This window comes from Alligator mississippiensis, chromosome 1 (genome assembly GCF_030867095.1).
Source record: "Alligator mississippiensis isolate rAllMis1 chromosome 1, rAllMis1, whole genome shotgun sequence".
Classification (NCBI taxonomy): domain Eukaryota; kingdom Metazoa; phylum Chordata; order Crocodylia; family Alligatoridae; genus Alligator; species Alligator mississippiensis.
Window position 1 is genome coordinate 79,747,847 of NC_081824.1, and position 25,286 is coordinate 79,773,132.

The 25,286-nt window shown below is 39.2% G+C and overlaps 1 long non-coding RNA gene across 2 annotated transcripts in view; it reads left to right on the top strand.

Annotated features, from left to right (window-relative positions):
* Positions 1-20,974, top strand: part of LOC109285427 (uncharacterized) — a 48,267-nt gene extending 27,293 nt beyond the window's left edge. Inside the window, exon 3 of one of the 2 annotated variants that reach the window (XR_002093164.2) lies at positions 17,424-20,974. This is a non-coding gene — a long non-coding RNA (uncharacterized LOC109285427). The remainder of the gene's footprint in view (positions 1-17,423) is intronic. The other variant, XR_002093163.2, reaches the window with a different exon arrangement.
* Positions 20,975-25,286: the final 4,312 nt, after the last annotated feature.

Sequence of the window (25,286 nt, forward strand, 5' to 3'; positions counted from 1 at the left end):
CGCCAGGCTGCCACTACTGGCAAGTGTCAGCAGTTGTGCTTTGAAGAGTTTGAGGTGTAGTTTCCCAGAAATCGCTGCACCTATCTCCTTGAAACATGGCAGGCTTTGTGCCCTTAGAAGGGGCTACCCTCCCTGCAATTTTCATCCAAATCAGGCAAGAAATGGTGAAGTTTTAGGCATTGTCATGATTCCCCATTATACCCAATGGGCGAAACGTCGAAACGCATCGAAAAAGTGAAACAGTTTGGACAAAATGAAATGGGACAGTGCTTCAAAATGAACTGAAACAATGAAATGAAACACTGTCCTTCAAACTGGTTAAATGGATTTCAAAACTAAATGATGGTGTTTCACACTGCCCTACTTAGAAGGTCTTCCCCTGGCAGATCAAAAGTCCTTTAATTTGGTGTCTTTTTCTTTTCCTGTTCTTTAATTTGTTGAGGATAAAATGGATGATCCATAAGTCAAAATGAAGCATTCTCAGGATTTAGTTTCAGGAGCCTGCAGCTTCTCTGTTACTGGCATTTGAGGAAATCCTATTGCCTGGTGACCAGAGCCTGGGGACACTAAAGTTTACGTTAACAAGGACAAACATTTCATGAAGGCAGTGTCTGAAATTGCCTTTTCAAATTAGGCTAACAGGAGTGGTGAAAAAGTCTTGCATTAATAATAATGTGAATTCCATCACATTTTCATGGTTGGTCATTTAAGAATTTAAATAGATGAAAAAATATCTATGCTTCATTGATTTCAGATGGATCCTGCACATAAGCTGCGCTGGCAAAAAGAAAATGTATCACAAGTTAGATCCCTATGAAACCACTCATGACCTGAGGCCCTGTTTATACTACCTTTCTTTGTACTTCATTTTGCTCAAGGGACCAAGGTGCATACAAGGTAATTCACATTGTTCCCTTGAGGGAACTCAGGGTACATAAAAACATTACATTTAAATCACCCTGACCAAGGTTAGGGTGACCTAAATGCCCTGGTATACAAGTGTTAAACTAGGAAGGATTAACCCGGACAGATGAATGCTTGTACATGTTCATAGCATAGCCTTGGGACTGGGTAACCTCAGCCACTCTCTACAACCCCAAGGATGTGCTGTTTAAACCCCCTGATCCTGATCCAGCTCTTTCTAACTGTCCTCCCCTACCCCACCACAATTAACCCACCCCCACCCAAGGACCAAGCAGTCCCCTGGGGACATGCCAACCCCTGCCACAAGCCCACCAACCTCTTACCAGACCAGCCAGAACCCACCATGTAACCTCTATCCACCCCCCCACCCCCCACCCCAAATAATTTGTCCCCAGCCACTGGTTCTTCCTCCGAGCAAGCAGCACATGCACCCAATTCAGGTTTAGGTAGTTTAAACTAAGCTGCCTAAATCTGAACAAGGTCCCTTGAATGCCTATTAGCATGCTTAGTTGTTATTGCCTACTGACTGTGCTGCTAGCTACTTTTATGACTTTTATTCTTCTTATTCACCTTTCCATTTAAGCATAAAGGAAGACATGTTCATATACTTCTGCAAATATCTGAAATCTAATTTCAGTCATATTGTTGAAGAACATTTTGAATCTTTTAAAAACTATTTTCTATTTGGATCCAGATGCCTCAATGCAAGCGTACTTCCTCATTCTCTGAAGCTATACAAATCAATTCTGTTCCTCTCTGTTATAAATCCTGTGCAGTATAGCTGAGGTATTTGGCCTAGCAGTAATTGGTGTTATTAATAAATGCAGATGGATCAGCAAATTGTTTGTTCTGTGAAGTTCAAGATTCGGGAGATTATTCCCAAACGCTCCTGGTGCTATCAGTGTAATCAGTTCAGCAAAAAAAAAGGAAAGTCAAGACCAGTTGGAAACACTTTAAAAATAAGTTATGACACCATGTTAATCCCTTTTGGTAATGGTGAATTGTTGAACTCCCTGGTTTAGCTCATTTGAGATTAACAGGGATATAGTATATAATGCAAAAGGAATTTCATTTTAATTTAGTTTTCATTAATACGCACTAATTAGAGATCCACTTACTATAAAAATTTGATGTTCTGGTGGGCTTTGGATCAGTCTTAAATCAAGGTTTTGAGGAAGCTGGGTGAGTTTCTAACACATCATATTCTTTCATGAAGTAAAAAGGAATTTTTTTAAATTCCTTCAGTGAGCTAGAACACTTCAGAGACATCCTTCAGCAAGAAAAGAGAAAAAAGAAACTGAAAGAGTTAGACTATATTGTGATTTTAGGAATTTACATCAATCCATGCAGATGGTAAAATTATTATGTCTTCTTTTCTTTTTCTTTTTAATTTAACTACTAATGCTACTAAGATACTCTCCCCCCCCCCCCCCCCGGAGGAATGGATCATTAGTTATCACAAATTATATAGTATTAGGCATTAATATTGTCATTGACATGTAAAATATTTGAACTATTTTCTCATCAATCTGAGTATTGCTTTTAACCAACTCTTCTTTCTGATTCTAGGTCAGTTCTTTGTGATATACTTGAATATTTCTTTCATTTCCTGTCCCTCATTCACCAAACATATGGTCATTGCCATAGCAAACTTTGTTAATTTTGTGAAGATTTAGGGGGAAGATTTAGGAGGAGAAGACATTAGTACTATGCAGTTAGAACTTGTACTAATACTGAACCTTCTATCTCTGGCTGGTAAATGTCCCATACAAAATGATTTTCCTAAATATTTTATCACATCTCAGGCAAAGTGGATCAAACTTGATACGTGATTAATATAATCCCCAGCTATAAAATTTAAGTTTTCTAGACCACACATTTCAGCAATTAACTTCCCCTTAAGTTTGAACTGGCCTTAGGACAAAGCTATACCCCACTGAAGTCACCAGAAACTCTTATTTTAAACATAATACTACATATATCACTATGTATGCTGCATAGGGGTGTTTTAGCAAGCCAAAGAAGCTAGCTTATGTACTGAAAGTAGTACAGTATATCTGAGTTAGCTTGGTGCTCTGACCATATTGAGAAGCAGGGTAAGTCAGAAGGACACACAATCACCCAAATATAGAGCTGACTTGTGTATAGCTACAGAATGGTGCCATGTAGACCCTCCTTGTAGAACCTATAACAAAAAAATACTATATGGGTAAAGGAAAATAAGTATACCTATAAATATTGAAATAGTCATTGGACTTGTATATACTGCAGATGCTTTTTTAACAATTTAAAAATTATTATTAGAACAAGATTGTCTACTTTCTCTTAACTACCAGTTTCTTTTTCAACTTGCCTTTTTATTGACATCATTTACTATTCATTCTGAAAAATATTTATGTCTTTTAAATGCATGCTTTATAAATGTGAGGAACAACAAATGTCATTGTCAAGCTGTGTACAGTGAAAATAGCATGAAGTCAAAAATATCTTTAGTATAAATTACTATATTATTAACACATGGATAAATTTGGCCCTTGCTACAAGAGTCTCATTAAAAAATAAAGAACAAAAAACTGTGTAGTTCCTCATTCTGAAGTCACTAGATTCCACTGAAGTCAATGGAAAAGAAGTTTTATTTTTTCAGAGTATCTAAACTCAGTATAGCTTCTTACATCTAGGGCTGCCATAACTGAGTTTTAGTGCATCCTGACTAATAATTAACAGCCAGCCCATACTTTTGGCTTTTTGCTTCTCAGGTTCACTGATCTCTCTCCTACTTTGTTCTATAGAACAGTGAAGAGAGCATGCAATGCAATCTGATTCGTTCTTGTAGGGAAAGAGGAAAGGAGCAGGAGGCAGCTACAGGCAGGTCCCAAAACGGCTTGAGACAGACATCACAAGTCTGGATGCCTGGCTGAAGCAAAACGATGAGTCATGAAACAAAAATATTGAATTCTAAGGTTTCTTCAAACTAAAACCAAATTTCATAGCTGAATAATTATGACATTCTCCGGGCCCTAAAACAGATCTCTCTTCTTGGAGATATTGTTTCAGATAGATACAGATTCAGGCAGGTATCACTTACACTTAAGTATTTAAGCATTGAGTTAGGTTATCTTTGCAGCAATACCAACTACAGACCTTTTTAATGAAGGCTGAAGTTCTGGAGAACCTTTGTGAAGTGAAGTATGATTTTGTTGGCAAATCTCCACTTTTTCTGATCTCACAGGGGCCCCCTTCTCCAGGTACTTCCTCAACTCTTAATTTTTTTTTATTGCTTCTGTGGTAGCTAGATTAAAGAGTATTTAGTTACTGGATCAGAAAAGGAACAAAAAAGATGAGGCAGAGAATAAATTAAATAAAATCATTTACAGAAGTGATGTTCCTCTGGCTTTTTTACCTTTGTCTTTGAAGAGTGACTTTGAGGATTTATATACATTTTATTTTTTCACATTTTCTCCCCTTTCTGAACCCCTTTCTGGTTCTTGTTCTGAGTTTTCAATTATTTAGAATATCCCCTCCCCCCCCCCACACACATACACACACACACACTCAGTTGCCCTCCCCCTTCCTTTGCTCTCAGAGGACAAAAAGGACACAATTGCATATTTGTTTTTATCTGATAAATACAATATATCACATCGTCCAGTGTCATGACCCCCTTGTCAAATTGCTCCATTTCCAGGGATAAACTTGCTCTAGAACTAATATGGGACCTGACGTGGAAAATATGGAGGTAGTGGATGAAAACCTTAACCCCCCAGAAATCAGTGGGAGTTGACTTCAATGAAGACAAGATTTCAGCAATTATATTCTAGGGAGGGACATTTTCATAACTCTTGGGGATTTTTGCTGCTAGGTTAACCCTGAGAGTGTATTTTTGTATCTATTGCTCTACTTCGTAGTGTGGAAGAGGAAAGAGACACACTGCTCTCTTTTGCAGTCTCCCTACTTGAAATGATTTCTCAGCTAAGGTTAATAAAAAGTCATAGAGCAAAAACATTTCAAACTTAGCCTTACCAGATCAATGGTTACATGCAGACACATGCAGATTTTTTTTTTTCTCCACTTCACTAAGCTGTGTTGGGTTTATTTGTTTCATTTCCTGTAAATTGACATTAAATCAAATTTATCTACAACCTGAATTATTTAATGCAAACTTTCTGTCGTAGTCAGCAGTAGTTCTTTTTCTGTGCAATGGTTCAGCTTAAGACTGTATCCCAACTGCCTCCATATGACAGTTTAAGTCATAGCTTACAGTTAATTTAAAATAATGAAGCCACTTCACCTGCATTCTAATAAACTATGCTCCATAATCTGTTACTGTACATAAAGCAAATTAATAGGCCTTGCTTCTTCAGCAATATTCTATAAGTGTAGTGGAAGTTCAAATAACTTTTCATAGGCAGTAAAATCAAGTTTTGACTGACTAAAATCAAACAGTGATGGCCACCAACATCATTCTTCAAGTCAGACCCAAAAGAGCCTATTATCTTCATTTGGCAGTATACCTGCAGACATATTATGGACTATATGAGTAGATGATTGAATGCAAAAAATATCTCCATTAAGAAAAAAATTGAGATTTTGGACTCAAGTGCCTGTCCATTAGTGACATGAAGTGCTGACAAGCAGAACAAACACTGAGAAATGTAATGTCAAGGCCTCTGGTGAAATGGAGTTTCATAACTTCACTAGAATTGATGGATAGGTAATGATAATATTTTCAAGTGCAAAGATATCCAGTATTAGGAACTGCATGAGATTTTTTTTTTCTAAGCAAGGAATGTTATTATTTTGATTTTTATAGTATGTGGCTATGCAGTTCAAGTAAATAATCATCTATTTATAAATGCTTAATTAGACTAATATGCTGTTGCTTGTTAATATGCCAGAATATTTCATATTTCTATACAAAAGAGTTTAGGCTAGAATTCATTTAGACAGTGAAAAGGCTGTAGAGAATTCTTCAGCATCAAAGACTCAGAAGTCTGACATTAACAGCATTGTAAATCTGACATGAACAATTTATCAATTTAGCTGTGACTTCAGAGGAAAACTTTGCTAAAATGCATTCCTCTGGGTGTTATCTAACTAGGAAATAATCCTTCAGGTCTCTGCAAAATGTAACCCACCTTACTCGCCTTAGATTACATTGCAGATACAGCCATCATCTTTAAATCAGTCAGTTGAGAAGGAATTGTGTCACTAAATTATTTCTTATCCTCAAAAACAGATTGCAGGAACACGAGAGAAAGAGCTGATACTATTTAGCAGATACAAGTTCACTTCTGGTTAGGCTTTGAGAACAGACCTGCACATCTTGGGGCGTTCTTTTTTTAATCTTTTCTTTTACGTTATTTTCCCTTGGCTTCTTTTCTTTTCTTTCTTTCTTATTTTTTTTTTTTACAAAGGGAAGTAATGTCAGCATCAAACATCACCTCAGGGAACTCAGGATCACAGTTTACTAAAGCTATTTGGCTTAGGATTATATTTCTACCATAGTGGTTAAAAATGAGAAGACCCATATCTCTTTTGTGTATACAAGTTCTTAGACATTAAAATGGCTTTCTGAAAACATCTTAGAGAAATACCCAGAAAGAAACAATAAAAGACTGAAAAGGATGCAGGACTCAGGGAGTATGTGTGCGGTGGTGCATTCATACTCCCCTTTCCCTGCATAGCACAGTGAGCTCTTTCTTCCCTAGGCTGGTGAGAGACACCAGCCAGAGTTGGGCAGGGAGAGGTGCACAAAAGGGGACCACTGCTTGTCACTGAGGTCCCGCATTCAGGAGCTGAAGACCTGAGCCTGGGAGGAGAACCATTCACTGACACAACCACAACCACCCTGGCCAACCTGGCATGCTGCTCAGACGCTCCCCACAGCTGGAACCCACAGGAGCAGGCACAGGAAGGGGGATACTCGTCTGCCACTGCTGTCCCCTGCTGACTCAGGCATAGGAACCGCTTTAGGGTCACTCCTTCCCTGCTGCAGCTGGGGGCTGTGGGGAGTGGCTGCATGGGGTGCCAGGCTCAGCTGAGAATGATGATGGTAGCAATAGTGGATCCCTGCTCCCTGGGGTAGGGGGGATATCCTTGTCCCTATCCTCCCAGGATGGTTGAACTCAGATGCTGATTTCTTCTGCTGCTCCCTCTTTTAAAATCCAGGATTGGATGTCCCAATGAAAAAATGGGGCCAGGTTTCTGACACATGTGAAGAAATAAAAACTAGGGGCGACATTTAACAAGTGCTCACTGTGTTTTCTAAATTCAACATTATCTGGACAACATGATTTTTTTCAGATGATTTTGCAAGATAGATATCGGATTTTCTTTAAGATACAGATACAGGTACAATTATATTTTCTTTGATCACCATCCTACAGCAATGTAATAGTGGGCATGGTCATGTGTGATTGCAGTCAGTGGAAGGACGCTCACTGACTAAAATAGACTTTGATTCAGGCACAATGAATATGTTCAAATAATTCAGGAGCCTGTGTTAGTGAAGAATGGATCTGCCTGCCTGAAGTGTTTCACAATAGGATGATGTTGCACCTCCTGCTCAAAGTTAGTTTCCAAGTGGATTAAAGATATTGATTTTGAATTATAAACACTAAGTTTGGGATTCTACAGCAAAGTTAAAGGAATGTCATTGGGAACTCGGCTCCTTTAAAAATTCAGTCTGTGTACTTCTGAAAAATTGGCTTGCTATTGCAATTCCACCAACATCTTTCTGGTTTGAAAAGGAGGAGGCTGCTTACAAGATCGTTTCTGTGACAGTCCCTCAATTTTGAGGCTCGGGCCTCCTATTAGTTTTACAAAAGCAGACATATTTACTTTCCAGGCTTCCTCAGAGAAGTAAGTGAAGAAGGTGTAATTTTCTTGGTAATTTTTATTTTGTGAATTGGTTTTACTGAGGCTGGGTAAATAATTATGATTAATTTGGGAATTTTGTATACTTTAATTGCACACAAAAGTGGATAGAGCTTTGGAAAGGTATTTGTAAAAGAAATATATTCTCTTATTCCCTCACTGACATAGGCATAAGTAGTGGTATTTTTTTTCATGAATTAATTGCTTGGTTATGTTTGGGCCACTCAGAAACAAAACAGTGTTTGTAAAACTTGATATTATTTTCTGCTTGAATAAAAATGCTAATTGGGCAAAATATAAGAGCTGATCCAAATAATATGTTAAATATATATCTAAGCATATATGATCCTTCAAGAATGCTGCATGGATATTCTCTAATGAAAGGAAATATGGGATACTAAAGCAATCAATAAAGTTCCTTTACATTGTACTGTTTTCCTTAAAAAAATACAGATGCTAATTTCTAATGCCAAATAATTCTCTTCCAATTAGGTCAAAAATTCAGAAACCTCTTCAATACTAATTAGGTTTACCTAAATCATTATTAAATTTTTTTGCATATTATGTTAAAGTAGACCCTTTCTCCCCAACACATGCATTATTCTTTAAATCCCCATTTCCTCTACACCATATTTTTGGTCTGTTACAACTAGTATAAAGAAATTTCCCTCTTTCTATGTGTAATTCTGAATGCTGTTAAGTACATACCATTTATTGTGGTTTCAGTGGAACGAAATGTGAAAGAAGTTAATTGCGAGATTTTAATTCATGTGTGGGGAAAAATTCAACATATGCTTATGAGTGTTGGGTCCATCTAGATTTAAAAATGGAAAGGTAGAACAGTTTTTGAGAAGGCTCAGGGTTTCAATCCTATTGCATTGAGGATTATTAGTAAAAGTCTCTTTGATTAAATCAGGAGCAGGAGCAGGTTTAAGATATGTTACTATAACTCTCCATAAATCGTCTACTGCTTATGTTAGGATTTTAAATGTTGTCTGTCCAATGTAGGAATGAGAGGTGTATATTTTCATAGTGGATAAATGTATATTTAACTGATTTAAAATGTGGTTTGTGAAGCTGTCCCTTTCAGTACTACACAGATATATTTATATGTAATTTCCCCTCCTGAATTCTGTTTATGTAGCTGTAGAAAAATCCTTCTGCACCACCATGGCATATGATAGAACCAGACATGGTTTCATTATTTTCACCACTATAAGACTACTTTCTGACAGGGTTACCAAGAGATAAGTTCACCATAGTGGAAGAATTGAAAATACTTAGATTATCACACAGGAAACACTGCCAAAAGTCTGCAAACCTCTGCTTAGATATTTCTTCTTTGTATCAAGAAAACACATAATCTCTCTTCTTCAAAATGCTACTTCAAAATTAACTTCCCTCTTAAAGCTCCTAGATAATGACACCATGAGAAGGAAACCCTCCCCCTCCCCCCTCCCCACCAAGCAAAATAAAACCAAGTATCATTACTTGTCCAACATCAAGAAACAAACATTTAATAGAAGCTGCTTTATTTAGAACCACCTTTCTGAGTCCCTCATTTCTCTTATTATATTCTGGTTGCCAGATTACTTACAGTGAAAATTATTCAAAGCAAGGATCACGTCTTCTTCACAGTCATAAGAATCATAGAAAATTAGGGTTAAAAGGGACCTCAAGAGGTCATCTAGTCCAAGCCCTTGCTCAAGGCAAGACAGTCTCCAACTAGATCATCCCAGCCAAGATTTTGTCAAGCTGGATCTTAAAAACTTCCAAGGATGGAGATTCCACCACCTCTCTGGGAAACCTGTTCCAGTGTTTTATTACCCTCCTAGTGAGAAATTCTTCTTAATATCTAACCTACATTTCCCTTGCTGCAATTTGAGCCCATTGCTCCTTGTTCTGTCATTTGCCACCACTGATAGCAGTCTAGCTCTTTGGAACCACGCTTCAGGTATTGGAAGGCTGCTATTAAATCCCCCTGAGTCTTCTCTTCACCAGACTAAATAAGCCCAGTTCCATCAGCCTCTCCTCATAAGTCATGTGCCCCAGCCCCCCAACCATATCCATTGCTCTTCACTGAACTCTTTCCAATTAGTCCATATCCTTTCTGTAGTGGGGGGCCTAAAACTCGACACAGGACTCCGGATGTGGCCTCACCAGTGCTGAATAGAAGGGAATAATCATTTCCCTTGATCTCCTGGCAGTGCTCCTAATAATGCAGCCCAGTATGCCATTAGCCTTCTTTGCAACAAGGACACACTGTTGGCTCATATTCAGTTTATTGTCCATTGTAAGCCCCAGGTCCTTTTCTGCAGAGCTGCTGCTTAGCCAGTCAGCCCCTAGCTTGTACCAGTGCATAGGATTGCTTTGTCCTAAGTGTAGGACTTTGCACTTGTCCTTATCGAACTTCATGTGATTTCTTTTGGTCCAATCATCCAATTTGTTGAGGTCTCTCTGAATCCTAGCCCTACTGTCCAGTGCATCTACGAATCCCCCTAGCTTGGTGTCATCTGCAAACTTTCTGAGGGTGCAATCCATCTGATCTTCCATGTTGTTGATGAAGATAGTGAAAAAAATTCACCTCAGGACTGATCTCTGGGACAGTCCTGAAGAAAGGAAGGAAGGAGAGCAGCAGAGTAAGGACCTGGACTTCATAAAAACTGACTTTGACTCACTCAGGGAACTGAGGGGTAAGATCACCTAGGACAACAGTTTGAGCGAGAAAGGAGTCCAAGAGAGCAGGCTGTATTTTAAGGAAACCTTGGATGTTAGATCGGGAGGGTGGAGGATCAAGCACTACTTTGAAGCCCATCTAGTGAGAGGGGCTGCATGTCTGCAGGCTCTTCTCCTAGCCCTGGCCCCCATCTCTGGTGCTGTCTCAGGACAAGAGGGAGAGAAGGCCGGGAAGAGAGGTCCCTTCTGGGGTTTGGTTAGTCTGCACTGAAGTGGGGAGATAGGTGGATTGGATCCCCCCACCTCAGAGGGTGGGTCTCAAATGGACCTACCACACCCTCCAGCACAGGCTGGATATACCCCCACAGGACCCCCTCCCCTCTCTTTCCCTCCTCCCATTCTGAAGACAGATGTGGGGTGCCTACTCCTGGCACTCACTAGCAGAAGTTAATGAAGGTGATCTGCTTTGGAGTGCCTTCTTCATGTGCCATGGGACTGAGCACTTTTTATATTTAAAGCATTCTATAGCCATGCACTTCTGTTAGTGCACTGTTGTAGGTCATTTACAATAGTCAACTGCACAACAAAACGTCACTTCTGTCAGCACCACCACATTGATGTTTCTTTATCTTTTACCTGTTTCCTCCCTTTGGCCCATTAGCTTGTGACCCTAGCCCCTATGATTTTCTATAACAAAGTAGGAACTCCCCTGTGTTTCTTGTTCAGTTTCTGTGGCTGCAGGTTTGGCACAATTATTTCTGTTTTCTTTGAAGGACTTATGATATCTTCTGAAGCATACTGACAAACATAAGGCAATATTTCCAGTGATAACTACAGGGACCTGAGAAAATATCACACTTCTCCTCACTTGGGAACTGGATGCAGCCTGTAACAACAGTTCTAACAGTTATCCTACAAGATGTGCTTTATATCTTCTAAAATTAGTCTTTTAATATCTCTAGAAATCTCAGGGGAAACAGGCCTTGTCTCCAGATTTCCTTCATATATTAATTAGAAAAAGTGACCAGGCTTGGTAAAATGCTCAAAATAATATACTTTGTGCTAACAAAGTATTTTTTTTTTCTTTTAAGTAGTCCAAGATATATCTGGATAAAGCAAAATGAGAATCAACCAGGGAAAATGGAAGCTAAATGGGTAATTTCAGAAGAGCCAACACTTTTCTGCACTACTTTGTAGGAAGCACCTGCTCTAGACACCTCCCAATCTCCTGCACTTTATACCAGGATGTCTTATTTATCCATAGTTTCTACTATAGTATTTAAGTCCTATCAATCCTGACAGTTGCATCAGTACTATCAATAGAAGCAGAAACTGCCTCTTTGTAGCAAAACACTACATAAATTCCACATTGTGCATTATAGGCTCTTTCATATTATTAAAAACAAATTCTGCCTTTAGTAGTTGTCACATCTCCACAGTGAAAGTGAAGGGTAAAGTGCAGTGACAGCAGAACTTTGGCCTGGGGAATCTAGATTTAAAGTCTAACTTCAAAAGCTTTATCATCCAAGTTCAAAATATGAAACCCATATTAGGATGTTTTTTGAATGCTTAGACTATGTGAGGAAGGGATGATATATACTTCAGTACATCGGTAGTAGCATATTTTACATTTGAAAGGAGTTTCCCTATAAGCCATGTATTACAAAGGGACATGGAGATGGAAGAACATTTGATACAAGAGATTGGTGGCCTCCCTGCTCTTGCATTCTGCACCTGAATGAAAGCGTATATTTAAGAGAAGAAATTATATTTCCTCTGGATTTCTTTGTTATTCAGACTAAAATTTGGTCCAGTGTAACCTAAAAACAAGATCCCAGTTTTCATTCTTAGTCCAATATTATTTTTTTTCCCTTTGATGGCAAAATTCATCTTAGGCCAAGATACAGTAGAGTTTTGCTGCTGATTCCAATGAAAACAGGCACATAAATGGCTTCTGAACTATTTTTTTTAACTTGGCCTCTACATTTTGTACATTTTTACAGATAACTGTTCAGCTTTCAAGAGCCAGCTAAGATAGTTAAACTGAACTAGCAACCATTAAGCTGCTGATTTAATTTTAAAAAGTTTTAGGGACAAAAAAATATTTTGTGCTTTCTATGTAATTTTAAATCATGAAGGTGCATGTTACATAAAATAATAATTAACAAAAATCTCCAGACTGTTCCCTAGAAACTATTGTGTCTGCTGTTCAAAAATCTTGCAGTCAGTAGCTTTTTCTGCTGCTGAGAAATGTCAAACACTTTCTTGTAACTGTCAAACACATGCACCAACAGAGAACACCCTGATTTGTACTTTCAAGTTCCCAAATATTACCCTCAGTGGCACATGAGGCAATAAAAATTTTGAAACATGAGTTTAATTCTAATTTCTCTGTTATTGTATTGACAGATGAGTAATAAAAAACACACCTACTTGGAACTTGCAGTAAACTCATCTGGTAGATTGAAAATGCTGTGACTCAAAGGTGCCCCCATAGAGAAACAAAAAATAAACTAGGAAATGTTAGAAGGGACATGCTCATATTTCTTTACATGTACAAAGGTTAGGATGCTTCTCTGGAAGCAAATTATTTAAGCTCCTATACAGGAGTTTTAAGTTCTTAACCAGGAACAATGGCCACAAAGAGCAGATTTGGGTTGGACATCAGGAAAAACTTCTTTACATTAAGGGTTGCCAGAATCTGGAAAGGGAGGTGGGGCTCTCCCCTACCTTGGAGGTCTTTAAGAGGAGACTGGACAAGCACCTGGCTGGGGTCATATTCTCCATAGAGTCTGCACGCTGACAGTACTGCCGTGCTGGTGTCAGGGCCTGTGGTCAATCAGGCACAGCCGGGATGAGCTCTTGAGCTTCTTCACATAACTTAGCTAATGCACTTGACCCATTTCTCTGTAACTGGCTTTGCTGCTGAGAATGCCACTCAGCCCTTTTAAGCACCCCTGTAGCCTCAGGCTGCACGGAAGCCTTGACAAGAGCCACAGTCTTCACTGTCAAGCCTTTCATTCACTGCTTTCTCTGGTTCTCCTGGCTCAGCTTTCCCTGATCCTGCTCTTGGATCTTCTCTGGACCTAGGCACTTGGCTCTCTGTTTCTTTTGCCTCCTTATCTTGGCTTATACCCTTGACTATGTCTTTCAGATCTCTTTCTCAGATTGCCTAGGACCTGGCCCTGTGTTTTCCACTCTGCATGATCCAGACCCTGACCTGATGCTCTGGTAACCTGTATCCCCACCTACCTTACCTCCTCCTTGCTGTTCAATGCTTATCTACAGGCACAGCTACATACATCCTGGTTGAATCCTCACAGCTGGGAACTCTGAAACAGATCCAAGCTGCTACTGCCTTAGGAGCAACAGAGTCAGGGTGGGCAGCACATGCATGATGGCACTAGCTCACCTGGGAGTGTTTAGCAATTGGTAAGACTGCTGCCCTTCCACACTGTCCACTCTCAGCCTCACACTTTCTGCCCTGCACACCCCTCTCAGAACCCACATCCCCTCTTATAACCTGCACCCCCGCCCCATCTCTCAGAATCCATATGCCCCCTACCCTTGGAACCATGTGTCCTGCCTTCCCCTCTCCCCACCCTCCTTAGCAAGGTTTTCCCTGAGTGATAACTTAGCTTGTTATACCACTGGTAGCATCTTTATTTCCAAGAAATATGTTTGATCTCAGTGGTCCTGTTGATGTAGTCAAGAACCTGAAATCCAGGTTCTGTGGCAGAACCTGGAACCGTGTGAAGAGCACCTTTTAAATACATGCTAGTGCTACAAGTCCTAATGGATGTCAAAAGAACTGAAGTACAAAGACATTTATTTTAAATTATATCAGACAAGTGTGTGTATTCTAGAAATTGAGGGGGATACAGACCATTATGACTCACAGAATATGACTCTAAGAAATCAATACCTTCCAGAATCAGGTCCCATGTGAGATTTCAGGTATCTTCTGGCTGTAGGTGAATTAGAAGTGCAGACTAGACCTGTGCGAAGTGGCTAATATTTGCTTCGGATTTGGATTCAGCCGATTCGGGGGACAGTGATTCGATTCAGTGATTCAAATCACTGCCCCAAATTGATTCAACTGAATCTGATTTGGAGATTTGGGCACCACTGAGTCAGCTGAATCTCTGATTCAAACAGGCCCCATCCCCCGCCCTCTCTCCCAGTCCCATCAATGGCTGCCCCACCCAGCCCCTGTGTCTTGGCTCTTAAAAAAAACAAACAGCTCTGCACTCAGCAGCTGCTGCCAGACAGGGGAGCAATCCCTGCTGGCCTCCACTGCCCTGCGCTGCATGGGGGGCTCTTCCATGAGCCCCCAGAAGCCCCAACAGCTGCTGCAGCAGCTGGTGAGCGCAGAGCTTTTTTTTGCTTTTTTTTTAAATAACTGGGAGCTGGGGCTGGGCTGGGCTGGGCTGGGCAGGGCAGCCGGGGGGGGGGGGGCGGCTGGGAGAGTGGGCAAGGGATGGGAACTTGTGGAAGAGCATCCCATGCAGTGCAGGGCAGTGGGGGGGGGGGGGCAGCAAGGATTGGCCCCCGCCTGGCAGGAGCCAGTGAGTATGTGGCTTTTTTTTTTTTTAAGCGCCAGGACCCTGGGGCCAGGTAGGGCAGCCATTGATGGAGCTGGGAGAGCAGGTGGGGGTTGGGGGCACTCACGGGGGCTGGGGGAGCAGGCAGGGGATGGGGCCTGGTGGGGGTCCTTCCATGGCCCACCTCCCCTCTCCTCCAGCCTCCCCACCCCATACTTACTGACACAGAGTCCTGGTCCAGCTCCCTGCAGTAGCAAGTGGGGACTGCTCGAATCTCTGAAGCTCTCTGAATCTTTTCTGAATTGGTTCAGAGAGCTTTGAATCAATTCAGACCTTTTTATTGGTCTCCCAATTCGATTCAGAGTTTCGGCCACCAAATTGGGCCAAATCTCCTCCAAATCTCCTCCAAATCAGCACCCGAAGCTTCACACAGCCCCAGTGCAGACCATAATGGTCTGTGTTCCCCTTCATTTCAAGAACATATGTAATTAGATTATAATAAAGTTATAAAAGCTTTTGAATGCAAGACATTCTTCATCAGTATATCACCCCTGAAAAAGTGTTGCCTCTCATGTAATTCCTGGATCATCACGGCAACAACAGCACTCTAACACTACCATAATTCAGTCATATAATTAAAAGATACATCTTCTATATCATATCATTTTAGTTTTTACTGCTACTTTTATCTTTAATCTTTCTGTGTGTCTTTACGTATTCTAAGTATGACAGTGAACAAAAACAGAAGTACCAAAGCTAAACTTGAATACCTGGTGTCATTATTTTAGTATGACAAAGCCAGGAGGCACCTGAAATTAGAAAAGAAAAACTATTCTTACGAGATTTCAAGCTTGTAAATGTAGACAACAGGGGTTCAAATAAGCATTCAAAGCCTCTGAATACTTATCTGACTTAAAATAACTGTTTGATGATGTTCACGTACTGTATATTTCATGGCAAGGTATAAAAATCAAATTATTTCAGTTGAAATTTAAAAGATAAGAAGATGTTTCCTCTTCACTCAGTTCCTAGACTTTACTATGACTTTGGGGCTAGATTGTTACTTAAACTAAATGTTCATACCAGCAAGGAAGGGTGAGAGTACGGATCTCTCTTATACCCCTGAGCAGGCAATCTGAACATTATGCCTGAGCCTATCAAGTAAAAATACTGAGCACATGCAAGAATTACATTTAGATCGACCTAGCCTAATTTTAGATTGGCCAGGATTAACCCAATCTAAAATGAGTTACTCCAATTTAGTCTAACAATTTAAAATGGGTTAACTCAGCCTAACTCTTGTGTGTGTTTATAGCACAGCGGTGGGGCTGGGAAAGCCCAGCTAACTCCTTCCAGCCCTGGGATTGTGCTGTTTTAATCCCCCTGATTTCTTCCCCAAAGCCCCTCCACCTCAGCAGGTAAACCACCTAATCTGCATTGGGTTGTTTGAATATTTGTCCGCACCCACTCAGAGCTAGTCCTGTTTGTCCTCACCCACTCAGAGCAAGTCACAATTTAACCCTTCAGAATCTTTACTTACCAGTGAATAATGAATGGTTTGAGGTGCATTTGACTATTACTGATATTAGATAGATTAATTTTAGTAATTTGTGTCTGATATAGAGTAGAATTAATTTATAAGAAAAAATGATAAGAAGTCCTGTATCTTTAAGAAACAGACTGGGCTGATTCCAGATTGACACATCCAGCCAAGACCATTAACATACAAACCCACAACAGTTAGGAGGATTAGGGAAGATATGGAACACTGCATTATGGAACATATGGTAAAAGGGAACCAAGGAGATTTATAAGGGTAGAGCATACTTAATCAAAAAGTGCCTTGCAGTATGAGATGAAAACCATGCGCGCACACATATCACTGGAAGATTGTACTTTGTTTGCTTATTATTCTGCTAAAATGTTGATATCATACCACAATGAGGAAGTGGGTTCTTCTGATAGTAAATGTATCGCTCCCCAATGTAGTAGTAATTTATTAATTTTTTTGTCCATAATAAGTTATCATGTATGATGGCCATATCTTGATTTCTCTCAAGTTTACACAGGACAAACTCATTTACATGGTTCTTTTAAAGAACATATGTATACTCTCATTTTTGCATTAAGTCACAAACGTGGTTTATCTTGTGTTCAGGATTTTAAGGCAGTTCTAGTATAAAGTGTCTATGATTTCAGTGAACATGCCACTGAAACATCTGGCTCAATGTTTATCTTGTATATCTCATGCAACATCAGTTTTATATAGTGCATATTTTCCTGAGGCTGTTAATCTTATGAGACAAGGTTTATTTTGCAATTTACTTACTCAACATTTTTGGTGGGAAACCAGTTTAACATCACTCTGCATAATGAATGTTAACACACTGCTTTTCTGTTTAGCAGATCACCAGACTGAATCTCTAGGTTCAATCCTGAGTAAGATGAAGGACAAACTGTTCCACTTAAGAAAAACCCCAGGAAGAAACTGGAACCTAGGATATGTGTACACAAAAGAATTGCACTGACTGCTGCTCATGTAGGTATACCCAAAGTAAATTCCAATTAGCCATCTCAGGTACTGCTAACAGTATAGCTGTGGCAACACAGACCTCAGTGTGAACTACCTACCCAAGTATTTACTCACTTTTAGGAGAGGGTGAGGCATAGCCCCTGCTGAACTTCATGCTGACACAGCTAGACTGCTACCAGTTCCTGATCTGTGACTGCCATTTAAAGACTCAGTCAGCATCCACAATGTTTTCCCTTTGGGTTTCATGGCTTTCAGCAACATCCTCTACCCTCACCTAATTAAGGATTTGGAAGAACATGAAGAATCAGACCCAAACCTCCACATGCTCTCCAGCACCCCTACTTATGGGTAACAGGAAATATCTTGAAAACACAAGCTGTATTCTATACTGGACTGTAGTCTGGATGGGCTGAGCAGAGTTGGTGGAAACCTAAACAGCTAAATAAAGCAAGGTTATGATTCAGCTATTAACACCTTATCCATGAACTTGAACAATGTCTTGCTGTATACCTGTAAATGAGTCTTTGCATTTGTGTTTGTTTCATTTTGCACATGGATAGGGGTGGATGGGGAAAAGGCCTTTGGTGTTCTAATCAATGTGACTAGACAATGTGATGATTCCAAACCTCTTAAACATTGTTATAAAAATGATAATCATGTTCTTTGTATGGGGCATGGAAGGTTATAAAAAAATATAATCTTCTTCATACAGGACAAGGAAGTTATTTATTGAACAAATGAGGCTACAAGGACTCATGAAACTGTGTATGCAATGAGTTGCAGTCAGTAAGTCACATTGCAAGCTCCTGCCCCAAACTTGCATATCATTGACAGACTGAAGCAATCCACTTAGCATGCCCAGATGTCATCAACTGGCTATCAAACTTCAACATACAACTTTAATTAACCTGCACCTTCTCTGCCATTGCTTGCTCTAGCCATACAGAAGAAGAAGAGGTTTTTAATGTATTTTATATTTCGTATTGCTTTAATATTTCCCCTTATTTTGATGCAACACAGAACTACAATTTTGAAGATTTTAAATTTCCTAGCTCCATGAAGATGTAAAGAAAGTTATCAGGCAATCTAACCTCCTATTATACTTCTCTTATACTTGTTAACCTGTTCTAAAAAGATGAATCTTTGATTTCAAGTGGATTACAATAAGACATGAATATCAGAAAATTAATTATTCATTTAAAAGCTCAAGAGCACAATCACAAAAGCTTTTCTTATTGTATATCTTTGCACACTTAGCATCATTGTACTGATAATATGTATTTAGATGACTACATTTAGTTCAATTTTTGCTAACTCTTAATGCAGCTATTGTGTAAGACTTACATATGCTCAGAAACCTAATTTTGAATATATGTCTTCAAATTTACAGTTACTTACAGAAAAAAAAAAATCCTTTAACTCCCTGTCTCCTGTGGATCTTCATGCATCAGCAGGCTAGCCTATCTCATTGGAAGTCCAGCTATTTCTTTTTCCCATATCTGAATAATGCAAAAGTGACAGTGGGAAATAGTCCTTCACTCTGCATGTGGCTAGTGTTTATTTCTAAATAATATATAGCAGGATAATAATAAATGTTAATATTTAGTATTTTTGTAGTTTTTCCTCAGAAAATCCTAGAAAGACTAATTAATAGCATCATCCCCACCTTTTTTTACAGAAGGGAAACCTGACAAACAGCAGGGATAGTGGGGAGTGGGAGGAAGAAACCGTCCAAACTCAATAGATCAGTGGAAGAGTGGAAACTTGCATACAGGGTTCTTGATTTATGTTCCCTTGATGTAGCCAACAGGTGATATTGATTTTTTTTTTAATGAAGTTAACATATTCTGTGTTTATACTACTTTGGTGTAGCTGTCAAAATAAGAACAAGTCCCATAGTATTTGCAAGAAAATGTACACTGCACAGTGAATAATAAATTAAAATAATAATAAATAATAAGTTTAAATATTTTTAAATGGAAATCCAAAATCTTAAGCAAAAGAGTTTTCTTTATCTTTAACCCACAACTAATAATTATGTTCAGTTAAGTGATAAATTGAATTACACAAACAAACATGTATTTTGACAAGTAAATTTGTTCAAAAGAAGATGTCTAAGGATAAGTCACTGGAGATAAAGATGCAGATTCTGTTACTTCTCTAAGTGGTTCTGATCTTAGATGCCTTTTAGGCATTTACATCACAAAATATGATCCTATTCCATTCAGTTTAGCAATTGCAAAACTACAGGATTCATTATTCACCTTCCTTCTGGTCCTAAAAGATCCTTATTTGACTAGACTTGGACTACTGCACATGCAGATAAGTACTCCACAATGACTAGCTGAATGTCAAACTTCCCCTCAATGCTTTTGTGATGCTACTCCATCTGGAAAAAATGCATACATTTAGGGTAAGTCCCAGGGTCTTTAAACAGATTAAAACTACACTAAGTGTGTCTACACATGAGTGTGGAGGCTGCTCCGATGTGCTGGAATTCCAGTGCATTGGAGGAGACACAATTAATCAAGTCTGCTGGAGCATAGTAATTGCCAATTGCCACGCTCAAGCATCCTCCTGCATCTTGTGTATCAGCATCCCCATGCTTAAAAATGGAGGTGCGAGCACTTGATCTAAAGCTCTATGCTCCTTGCACTCAGACCCTACATGAAACATAGTGGCACTTTAATTAGAGGGGCTCTCAGAGTCACTCTAATTAAAGCACTGCACCTTCAGAACACGTGTGAAAGTGTCCTAAGTGACTGCTTGCAACTGAGATCATGTATACATACACCATATAGCCTAGTGTTTGCACCATTTGACCAAGAAGTGTTAGGCTTGGAGTTCTCATCCTCACCCAGCCAGAAGAATTTACCCTACCTACTAGGCTATGTCATGAAGCTGGTCCTCTAGGAGGAAAAGAATGCAAAAGTCGTGGGGACAGAAGGAGAACAGGGAAAGAAGTGTGACTGGGAGACAAAAAGATCCTACTGGGAGAGAACCAGCTAGCTCTGTCTTCTGCTCTCAATGCTGTTTGTAGGAACTGGGGTCAGAACCCAGTGCTCCTTCCTCCAAGTAAAATGTCAAGGTCACTGCACAAGAGAAATGAATCCCTTTTTTACTTCTTCTCCCTTGGGTCCAATGAACCTTTCATGGTCAGCTGCCCAGTGGCACACCTTGAATAGGAGTGGAGAATAATTATATTAAAATAACCTAAGGGCAAGTGCATGCTTGCTTTGTTTTTGTGTTGTAAATTCTGGTATTGTGTATATTCTCTACGTATCTTGTTTAAAGAAATGCAGCATAGCTTAGTATTGTTCCATCATCCTGTGTACAAACTTTTCTCGGGAATATAGAAAACTATTTTAAAGAAAGTTATATGGTATTCTTTCAGCTAATCAAAATGAAGTTAAAAAAATGGAAAAATAAATACGTCTCTCACATGATTATGTCCTGCAGCACTGAAATCTGTAACACCCCATCAAACTTCAAATCAGTTACTATGAGGAACACTAAAGTTTGAACTTATAGAGAAGAATCCTTTATCATTTTATGGGTCCAAATTACATTTACCCACCTAAATAAACTGCCATTTTTGGCATTTGCATATGTTTTATCCCATTCCATGTACAGTGTGACTGTAAACATTCTCTTTAAGCTGTTGAGCGTTCTTAGTGAACTGCATTCAATCTGTGCAGCTCCGTAAGAGCATACCTGAGTGAGCGTAAGTCCCAAATCTGTAGCCAGACAAAAAGTTTTGACTAATTAGTGTTAGATACCATAGGAGGGGGAGAGGACATTTTCATGTTTTAGCCCGCTAGCCTAGTGGTTGTGCACTGACCAAGGAAATAAGAGACTTAGGTTCTATGCCCCTGCACCTTTCCTGTTCCCTAGCACTGTAATTTAAACACCAGGCTATAGATTAGGCATTATCCATTTCCCCCTCCTCAGCCCTCTTCTTGAAGCCGATCCACTATACTTTGCATTTACTATTAATTGGCTAAAATAGGCAGGGAGCAAAAATAGATTGGTAGGAAAGTTCCTGCCCCATTGAAGTCCAGGTTAAGCTGGCTTCCATATACTTGCCAAGTTCACATATACCTACCTGATGCATATTTGTTCCACATGGCTACTACATGCTCAGTAGTCACGTGTAATAGGATCACTATGCATTAAGTTCCAAGAATAACAGTCACATAGCAGTGTAACTGTCATTTGGGTATTTAAAGTGGAATAGTATGTTATTCCCTGGTAATCTCTTTTATTTTGTGGTAAACCATCTTGCATTTACCAGGGGATAGGAAACAGTTAGATAATGCACTGTAAATTCACACACTGGCTTATCTCATAGTAAGTTATTTGTAAAGTGCCACCATAATTGTAAATGGAAGTAATGACATGTAGACTTGTAATTTCAATGTTTTTCACTATTTTTCACAGGGGGCTCACAGGAGAAATGTGTACTGGTTTACTAACCTGATTTAGTTATACTAGTACAGGAAGCTGCATGAACTTGCTTATTTCTGTTTAGAATACATTAATTTCACTTAAGCTAAGTAAGATCAGGTTTTACAGCAAAAACATTCTCTTAAATCAATATTAGATTATCCATACTGAGTTTTCCATCAATGTAAGTAAACTGGTTGAACAAACAACTTGATTCACACTGATGCAAATTTCTTGTATAAAAAGGATCTAAGCCCCACTGCCTTTTAATGGGACATCAGCTCCTAAGTAACTTAGGAATGTCTTTGCCATCTTTATGCCAAACTCAGTACTGCCAGTAAAAGGTAGCCCTACTCCCTGCTCCAGACCTGAAACAGAAATGGTGAATATGCTCTCCAAGCCATATTAAAAACCACTCTTAAGTTCTCTGACTCTTGAGATCTTGAGAGTAGTGGCAAAAAGCAAATCCAGAGCATCCTCACTGCCATATTTTTATATGGAGAATGCAGAGTAGGAAGTGAGTGACTGGGGTTTATTTTTCAGCAGGAATCTGGAGAGTAGTGCAGAGCCTGTGGAGGCATATCCTTATATGCTTTCACTATGTGTCCTCAGGGTAAGTATTTATAACCCTTCATGCTGTATTAACTTTTAGGGAGGGAAAGAACCAATTAAGTTTGATCATAATGTTCCCTTTTTGGCCTATGAGCTATAAATCTATGACCATCCTTATAGATACAAAGGGAAGAGCCTCTGTGGAGATCCCTTTTTCTTCACATACAGGTAGGTGGGGCAAAAATCCCTCTTTCCTACTTGCAACTGAGAAAGGCTCTATGCAAAACCAAAGATGGGTGCAAAGGAAGTAGGTGTGATTCTGTACTAAATTTTGGTCACCAAACTGTAAGAGGTGCAGGGAAGGATTACAAAGATAATCAGGGGAATGGAGCACCTATCATACAAGAGGAGGCAACAGGGCTTGGTTTGTTCAGCCTAGCTGAAAAAGGAGTATGGTTGTTGGCCTACACCAGGATGGGGAAAAAGACGTATTTAAGCTTAAAAGGCAATATTAGCACAGAACCTAGTCTGGGACTCAGATAATATGGTGATGAGTAGCACAAGAACCAATGGATGTAAACTAGTCATGAATAAATTAGAATGGAACTTAGGTTTCCAACAATCAAAGCAGGAAGATTTCAGAACTGCCTTCCAATCAAAGTAGTATGGGCAAAACACCAAACGATCTTTAAGATGGAGATTTATGGAAGGGGATTGCCTTCAATTTTCTGTTTCCATTATCCAGGAAGTTTCTTCCAGCCCTATGTTCTTAAGTTTCTCTGTGGGACATAAGCAATCTACTGGCAGGGTTAGCAATTAGTAAAAGGGCAAGTAGGATCCTCTCAATGGTTTTGCAGAATTATGTGAGAGAAGAATAGAAATATACTAAAGTTCTACTATTGTTCTGTTCGCCCTTCCCACTTACACAGGCTAGGAACAGTGTCAGCAACTGCCAGCTGTGAAAAACCTGTCAACATAGCTCCATCAAGAGCATACAGATAGGAATACATTCACTTCTCTTGGCACTGAGCTGATTTAGAGACTCAGAGCATAATCTACTTGAACTCAACCCTCAGGGATTGTGCTGGTCCTTCAGAGAAGGTGTCTGCTAGGCAACCCATTCATGGAGGTGACATAATTTGGGAAGAAATTATTTGGATTCAGGACTTCACAGATCATTTCTTATTTACAACTCCCTAAAGGGTTTATAGTTGGAGAGATAATCCAGATCAATATTAGTATCTGCTTGCATGCAAATATTGCAAGCTCAGACACCATGCTGATAGGTGGTAGCATAGGATTGTAAAATTGTCAGATACTTCAAGAGAGAGAGACAGACAGACAAACAGACTATGAAAAAAACTATGATTATCATCACAAATTTTTCTCACAAAAAAAATCTCATCTATCCCCTAACCAGACCTGCATTATAAAGAAAAATTATTTCCTTTGCCACTAGAGTGGTAGTCTCCTGCTGAGACAAAAGACCAAAATGAAAATCACGTGCCATTCCAATATTCTTTTAAAGTGGAATGTGGCACTATTTCAACATGCCCTAATGATCTTCTTTGAAACATTAGATTTATTTTCACTAATTTGGCCTGGATACTTTTATTTATATACATTACAGCTTGGTTTCACTCCACCACTCATAACTAATGGAACTGGCATACAACTGGGTAAATAAATTGGAGAGTTTTATGGAAAGCCATGCTACATTCCTTGTATACTACATTCTCTATAATATGCAAGCCAATATGATTATCATTCTTCATAGCTGTCTTCAGTACTAGCAGTGTATCTAAAAAAAACAAAGAAACAAACAAAAAAAAAACAACAACCCAGACTCTCTTCTCATTTGTCCTCCAGAGGGAAATGGCACCTTTTTACATGGCTGGGGCAGTTGCAGCAGCCTCATTTTAATTTTCTTTACTAAGAATTGTAGTAGTTCTTCATAAAAGTGCTTTAAAAAGAGTCCGGTTTTCAGTGTTATGTAAACGACATTGGTGTGAAACTTTGGTTAACCTTAGCTTAAGTGCCAAGTCTCACCTTCTTTGGGTGATTCATTACTGGGGTCACAGTACAGCAGTGAGCTCCCTCCCAAGGGACCGCCCACCTTTGTCCATCAGGAGTGAATTGCTTCGAAATAAGGTTTGCATTATACATATAGCAATACAGACTTGACATTGTCCTTTTGCATACTTTAAAAGATTTGCTTTGTATTTTTCACTACCTTACAACTTATTTTTCACTACCTCACAATTTGAAATTCTCTTATAAAATATGTCGTAGCCATCCTCTCTGTCTGTTAAGACATCTGAAATCATGTCAGTTTTTAAATCTTTCCCCGAGTGACAAGTTTGCAATGTTTTGTCAAGAAACTCAATTTATACAAATGGAATGATATTTCCTTCACAAAATTCATTATAAGTGCAAACATGTGACTAAATGGGACCTAGGTTTGCTAAATGTGAGTGCATCCAGTAGCTGAAATGTTTTGAAGAAAATTACATGCTTTAATTTGCACATAATGGATTAAACTCATTTGGGTGCAACTCTTCCAATTTCAGTGAAGTTGTACTAGGAATAAAATTGACTAAAGGAGTTGGATTTTCTCCTCTTTCACGTCAATTTTGTATATAGGGTATCTGAATTGAAATAAATTTCAATTCAGAGTCTCATCCACTCTCATTTTTTCCTACACTCTCTTAGAAATTTTCAATAATCCTATAAAC